This window comes from Podarcis filfolensis (genome assembly GCF_964270895.1).
Source record: "Podarcis filfolensis genome assembly, chromosome: 1".
Classification (NCBI taxonomy): domain Eukaryota; kingdom Metazoa; phylum Chordata; class Lepidosauria; order Squamata; family Lacertidae; genus Podarcis; species Podarcis filfolensis.
In genome coordinates this window covers 116485457-116493560 of record NC_139604.1, presented here as the reverse complement: position 1 = coordinate 116493560, position 8104 = coordinate 116485457, and positions in this window count along the sequence as shown.

Sequence of the window (8104 nt, the reverse complement as noted above, 5' to 3'; positions counted from 1 at the left end):
GATGGCATTCTACCATTGCACTGTAGAGAGCGTACTAACTTATGGTCTGTGCGTGTGGTTGGGAGCTGTACGGCCAGGGAAAAAACAATGCTATCCAGGGTTGTAAAGACTGCAGAGAGGATTATTGGGTGCACTCTTTCCACCTTAGATCAAATCTATGCTGCCAGGTGCCATAAGAAAGCGGCAGAGATAGCACATGATAGTACGCACCCCGGAAATGATCTCTTTCAGCTTCTGCCTTCTGGAAGAAGGTATAGGGGTTATAAAGGCCAGGACTAGCCGCCTGAAAAACAGTTTCTACGCTAATGCAATTCTGGTTCTAAACGCAGCATAAGGGGTTTCGGTAGTATAGTGTGTTTTAAAATGGGGTTTTAGAGTTTTTAGGGGTTTTTGAATGTTTTATGTAGTTTTTATGTAGTTTTATGTAGTTTTATGTAGTTTTTATGTAGTTTTATGTAGTTTTATGTAGTTTTGTGGTAGTTTTATGTAGTTTTTATGTAGTTTTATGTAGTTTTCAATTTCATTGTTCCGCAAGGGACAATGACAATAAAGATATCGTATCGTAATAATAATAATAATAATAATAATAATAATAATAATAATAATAATATTTGTACCCCGCCCATCTGGCTGGGTTTCCCCAGCCACTCTGGGCAGCTTCCAACAGATATTAAAAATACATTAAAACATCAATCATTAAAAATTTCCCTAAACATTGGGCAAAAATATTCCTGCATTGCAGGGGGTTGGACTAGATGACCCTGGTGCTCCCTTCCAATTCTATGATTCTATGATCCATTGCTGGACTAGATGGGCCATTGGCCTGATTCAGAAGACTCTTCTTATGTTCTGATGAAGGATTTCATGTATAGAATACAAATATATTTGCCTAAAATCCATTGTGTCCTTCTGAAAGACCAAATATATTATTTGAATAATGGATTACAATTCTTCATGCCTCCCAACAGAATTGTGTGGGAAAACTAGACTTCTCAATGAGTATTCGCTACTTCCTGAAGGAAGTTAACAGTTCCAAATATTTCACTACCAGGAAATTCTTACACCAAGAGCAATGCTTTAACAATTACCGAAGCATAGCAGGAAATTTCGTTGGGTGTTAATATTTAGTTGCCAGTTACAAATGTTTCCACTTGCTTGTAATTTTTCTAAGATTACTCTTCGGATGTAACTTGGCATTCATGCTTGCTTGCTGTAAAATAATCAAGGAAAAACAAACTGGGGATTGCCCCAGGATCCATTTTTAAAAGTATGCTGGGATGATGATGATGATGTGAGCAACCATTTCCTTTCCCAGAAAAGGGATGAAGGTACTTCGAACTGTCATACAAAATGACTCAAGGGTCACCACGAGGGAGCTGCACATTGAGGAAACTCTAGCTGAACGGAAGAACGAAAAGAAGATAAAGTGTTGGTATATACCGTACTTCAAAGCACTGGTGATACAACTGGGCCTGGGAAAGAGGCAAAAGGAACTCCTGTAAGCAACTAGTCCCTAAGGATGCTTTGCAGTTTTAAATGAACTTGCCTGGTTCAGACTTCCCAAACTCATTCAGAATGCAGATATCCTTTACTTTTTACACTTTTACATTTTGTGATACTGTTTTTGGCTTGAAAATTTCATTAAAAATGCATATAAACATAGGAGCATAGGAGGAACGCAGAAAACTGCCTTATACTAAATCAGACCATTAGCCCATCTAGACCAGTATTGTCTCCACTGACTGGCAGCAGGCGATGGAGGGGGCACAAAATTCCACAGGATGATGTGGAAATGCGAGGAAATGGACTTATGAATGAACAAAGTGAAACTGACATGAATCATACGTAGACTGATCCACCCATTCTTAGGTGTCTTGCAGTCCCAGCAGCCAGCTTCTGGACTCTTTCCTTCTGCGGAAGAGTGTTGCACTTTTTATTAATGCCCGGTGTGTTTCGACCAGATTGGACCTTCCACAAGGGCTTTCCTACAATAATAACAGAGGAAGAGTCTGATGGTACTTCAGTTGGTTTTGACCAGGGGCCTGGGGGCTGGATGCGGCCCAATCGGCTTCTCAATCTAGCCAATGGATGGTCCAGGAATCAGCGTGTTTTTACATGACCAGAATGTGTCTTTTATTTAAAATGCATCTCTGGGTTATTTGTGGGGCCTGCCTGGTGTTTTTACATGAGTAGAATGTGTGCTTTTATGTGTGGTCCATCCCCCCAGTTTATCACTAAGCACATAGCTCAATTCTATCATTCAGAGATTTTCCTTATTTTTATTGATGTGTTGCATATGCAAGTATAATCTTTGCAGAGAGATCCTGGGCAAAGGATCAAAGCTGATTAAACCAGGCATGAAATTTGAGCCTGAAACAATTGGATCTAGAAACTGGAAAGAGAACAAATCCCAACATTTCTCTCTCATGCCTCCCCAGACACATTGGTTTGCTCACAGAAAACCAAAGCCATGGATCGTGTGCGTTGAGGAAAAGAATTTTAGGCAGAGCGCAGACATCTGCTCAAAATCGGTGGAGCATATTTCTTTAAGAAAAAATGTTAATTTCAAAGCATGCATTGAAGTTTGTTTGTTGTTAGTGTGCAATAGTTCCACTGCACTTGTGAATTGTTATTTTTGTTAATGTGCATGTCAAAATGACATGCCAAACAGCTGGATATTACATCACTCAAAACCATTCTTTCGTAAAGCATTATGCAAGAGCAGAGGAAGAGCTCCAATAGATCAAGCCAACTAGCGCAAAATCCTGTTTGCTACAGCGACCAGCCGAATAATTCTGAAAAGCCCACAAGTAGGTCATGAAGGCTATAGCCCTTGAACGCTGCATCTGAACAACACCACCACCATCATCATCATTATCCTGAATATGGAGGTTTTACTAAGCCAGATAGTACTTTCCATGGATTTGTCTGATCCCCATCTACTGGCTATCATCACATCTTACAGCAGTGAATTCCATAAGATAATAATGTCCTGTATGGGATCCATCTGCAGGTCAAGGATCTACTGCAAAAATAAAAATAAAAATGGGGGGTTAATTTTAGTGCTATCCGCTTTCTCCACCCTGTACATAAATTTACAATTCTGTCCTTCTTTTGCTCTTTCTTAACGTTTTTATTTATACACTGCTTTCCCCCCAACAGGACTCAAGGCAACTTACAGATTAAAAAAAAATCATTAGAAAAACATGGTGCCCTCCAGATGGTGCCCTCCAGAACTCCCATCCAGCATGGCAAGGGCTAGGAATGATGGGAGATGTAGTTTAGCAACATCTGGAGGACACCGCATTCGCTGTCCCTGCAGTAACCAGTAGCCTATCACAACCAACTGCGGAACCATACAGGGTTGTTATATAATGCTGCTCTGTATTATCACCCTGCCCAAGCCTAGAGATCCTAAGTCATGGGTAGGCAAACTAAGGCCCGGGGGCTGGATCCGGCCCAATCACCTTCTAAATCCGGCCCGCGGACAGTCTGGGAATCAGTGTGTTTTTACATGAGTAGAATGTGTAAAATGTGTAAAATGCATCTCTGGGTTATTTGTGGGGCGTAGGACTTCATTCATTTCCCCCCAAAAATATAGTCTGGTCCCCCACAAGGTCTGAGGGACAGTGGACCGGCCCCCTGCTGAAAAAGTTTGCTCACCCCTGTCCTAAGTCAACTGGTGTTCCATTTGTAGCCCTCCAAATGAATGTTACTTCTTGAAGCTGTCACCCCATTCTACAAAGTGAGCAGAAAGGAGGTCACTGATGATGATATGCAGGCAGACGGGTGGAGAGAAAAGGAGAAAGCCGAGCCCCTTCTTCCAATGTTGCTATAGCAACAGGTCCTATTAGTGTAATTTTTCAAAGAACAGTCTTGCGAATATTCACACCTCCTTGGTGTCCTACTTAACTCAGGTTTCCACTGCCCTGTTCCACCTGGAACTGGTTTCCTGCCCTTTTAAGGCATACTTTATCCACAGGATTTTGCAACTTGATCGGGCAAAAATGTCATTTAGAGAGGATGGGGAAACTCAATTTCCCCATCTTGAGTTACACACACACAAAAATATTCTTAATGAACATCATTTTTTTCATGCCGGTTCACTGAGTCGGCACATGGTATTTTCTTCATTTCATGTCCCTCTGACCTCACTGTTAACAATTACACACCCGCTCACCATGAATATCTATTTGCAACTGATGATAACGCTGTGTGCTTCTGATGGAATGGACTCAAATTCTCAAAAGCTTATGGCATAACAAACATCCTTAGCCTGTAAAATGCCACAAGATTCGTTGTTTAGATTTGATTTAGGAGCATTGCAAAGACTCGTTATGAATAATGCAAATTACCCTATCTATGAATCATCCATTGAAGATTGCACAACAGTTCTGAAGCTGATTTCTTTTTTTATGTTGACTTAACGTTCAGCTCTAATGCTATTATAATCTAATATTCTCCTTGGTCCATATCGTCATCCAACCTGACTTCCCAAATAATGTAATTCTATCGCCTGGAGAAATAATTAGAAATCACCAATAGAAGATAGATTTCCAGTGGAAGACTACATTTTTATGTTTTTGTAGCACATCAACATTATTCCACATTAGATGTGTTTGCCATTCTGGGTTGTAAAATCAAGATAATTCACATCCTCTGGTTTTTTCAAATGTAATCCACAGAAGACAGTGTTATTAAAATCCTGCCAATGTTTTCATCTGCTTACAGTGGTCTCCTAAATAAATGGTAAAATTTCCCCATTCTTTCTTAAAGTTTTTGTCCTCTTTATTTCTGAGCTTTCCAGTCAGTTTTGCCATTTTGCCATAGTCTTGGTTTGCCATCCCTTGTCTTTTGTCCATCTCTGGGCTAGCAACATCCATGCAGCTGTTGCATACATAGAGAGTCTTTTCTGCTCCTTTGGGATATCGGTGCCTACAATTCCCAATAAAAAAAAGCTTCTGGTTGTTGTTTTTACAAAAGTTATTTTTAAACTTTTTTTCAATTCATTATATAACATTTCCCAGCAAGGTTTTATTACCTTACATGACCACCACATATGATAAAAAGTACCTTCTTTTTCTTTACATTGATTTCAGTGGTCTACTCTGACAAGAACTTCCTTCTTTGCAAATGGATTTCTGGAACTGGTTGGTTAACGGCTGCTCAGGGGTGATGAAATAAGAGCACGCAAAACTTTAGAAGGTGGCAGTGAACAGGCAGAGAGCCTCTTGTTGAGGGTGAGAAAATGAAGGGGATAATCAATAGCAGACAAATGCTGCAGGGAATGTCCTGAAAGCAGTTGACAGTGCCCAGCAGTCTTGATGCAGTCTGCTTAAGCTCACTGAGCCATCTGCTGTTTACAAAATTCAGTAGCAATTACTGGGGAATTTATTATTGCTACAGCTCATTTGCAGAGCTTACACGATCCCATCCCTGGGTTTACACTGCAATGGGATTGTTTGGGACAGAACAGTGCCGATGTGTCTGGCCAGTGTTGTTAAATTGTTTTAAATTGGTGGGTTCTTTCTCTGTGCCATGCCAGAAAGGACATTTTTAGGGGCAAGATTGCAAATGACCTTGTTTGCTGTGTTGTATAAGCAACACTTGGTTTCGAGGGAATTAAATGAGTCCTTTGTGTGCATTCAGTATTGGTTTTCCAACACAAATACTGCTTGAAAGGCAGCAAACTAGCCCTTGACCCAAGAGCATGTCCCCTAAATGTCTCTTGTGGGTGGAGTTGTCTTGGATTTAGGTAACCAGAATGTTTCAAAGACTTTCCCCAGATATTATATTACTGGGCACTTTGACTTCTCTCTCAAAAATGGGTACAAGGAGTTGGGCTAGTTTCTGAATGTAAAGTTTGAGAAGGTGTAGTATGTAACAAATGTACTTAATATAGCTAGTTCTAGTCCATGGGTAGGCAAACTGAGGCCCGGATCCAGCCCAATCACCTTCTAAATCCGGCCTGCAGACAGTCCGGGAATCAGCGTGTTTTTACATGAGTAGAATGTGTCCTTTTATTTAAAATGCATCTCTGGATTATTTGTGGGGCATAGAAATTCGTTCATCCCCCCCTCCAAAATATAGCCCGGCCCCCCACAAGGTCTGAGGGACAGTGGACTGGTCCCCTGCTGAAAAAGTTTGCTGATCCCTGTTCTAGTCTGATTTCACAGTGCCCAAGAAAACATATTATTGAGCTCTCCTTTGAAAAGAAACTGGAAAAAGGAAGTAGAAAGTTGTAGGAGGCAGAATCTTGGAAAAGGGCATGGCTGAACAGGAGCATTTCACACTGCAACATGGTTTTTCTTTTTGTTTGCAGGTGCCAGTTGTTGCAATATATTTTGCATTCCCCCCCCTCTCCCCTTTCATGGGAACTGATATGGGGTCAAGTTAGTGTCTCAACTAGTTTAAACAGTGACCCCTGGTGGCAAAACTTGGTGTTAGCCTACCCCATCACAATGGGAAATGAAGGACAAAGAGATCCAAGAATCGTCACCCCACCCCCAGCACCAAGATAGGTACAGTGGTACCTCAGGTTACATACGCTTCAGGTTACAAACGCTTCAGATTACAGGCTCTGCTAGCCCAGAAATAGTACCTCGGGTTAAGAACTTTGCTTCAGGATGAGAACAGAAATTGTGAGGCAGCGATGCAGCAGCAGCAGCAGCAGCGGGAGGCCCCATTAGCTAAAGTGGTGCTTCAGGTTAAGAACAGTTTCAGGTTAAGAAAGGACCTCCAGAACGAATTAAGTATGTAACCAGAGGTACCGCTGTATCTCCAGCACCACCAGAGAAGACTGCTTAGCATACACAACAACAAGCAAAGCAAGAGCGAGAAAAGTTACCCCAGGCCAGTCTCAAGACAATGTGGTCCTGTGCTGAATTCAGTACTGCACTCACCTTTAAAAGTTTACAAGTTGGAACAGAAGGCGCCTGCTGAATCTTATTGGAAGAAGATTCCCCAAGACTGGACCAATGGCATTAAAGGCTTGGCTTTAACAACAATAATAAATCATTTTATTATTTATACCCCGCTCATCTGGCTGGGTTGCCTCAGCCACTCTGGGCGGCTTCCAATAGATATAAAAACAAAATAAAACATCAAACTTTTTTTTTAAAAAAACCCTCACCTATACAGGGCTGTCTTCAGATTTCTTGTAAAAGTTGGGAGGGATCTACACACAGGAAAAAACGCTGCAAGTCAGAAATTAAATTGTTATAACAAAAGAAAAAAATGCTATGTAAAATCGCATAGAAGTTTTCTGCTCTACGGCACCCTCTGGTGTTGCATGTTTATAATGTATTCAAAACGCTGTTCTTTGACTAGAGTCCCTGTATAGTTCTTTATCTCCTTGACAACTGATGGGAGGTCGTTCCATGACAAATGAACCTTGTCAACTCAGGGGACAGCCAACAAGGCTCCTGCAGATGACCTGAGTGATCTAGCTGGGATATAAGGGTTTAGGCAGTCCCTCAGGTACCCTAGACCTCAATTGTTCACGGCATTATGAATTCACACAATGACTTTGAACCTTGATTAGCAGTAAATGGGCAACCAGTGCCGATGTTTTAACAATGGTTGGGCTTTCCACAGAAATGAAAAATCCAGATTAAATGGGGAAAGAATACAGGCTGGCATGTCGATGAAGACAACAGTAAGCAGATGCTGCAGAAAACCTTAATAGCACCAAATCCACAAGAAGTTGCCATGTGAATGTGCCCCAAGTCTGCCACCTTCAACTTAAATAAGCCACTCTTTCATCTCTCAAGAAATGTATCTCCCATGAGAGAACTCTACGCTGCTCCCTTAACTAGCACGAGTGCCTTTAAAAAAGATGGACAGCTGGTTGAAATAAACAGCAAGTTGCAGCTGGCAATGAAACTTTAATTCTGTTTTGGTTCTGTCACCAGAATACAGAAGTGAAGAGCAGATGTTTGGTATACAGAACAAGAAGCAAATTAAACCTAACTTGACTTTTACCAACACAGTTAGGCTGGAATATGCTTGCGTCACCTTGACGTTGACCCCATCTGTGCTATAAATTCAAAGCAGTATGGCACCACTTTAAATAGTCATGGCTACTCCCAAAAAGAATCCTGGG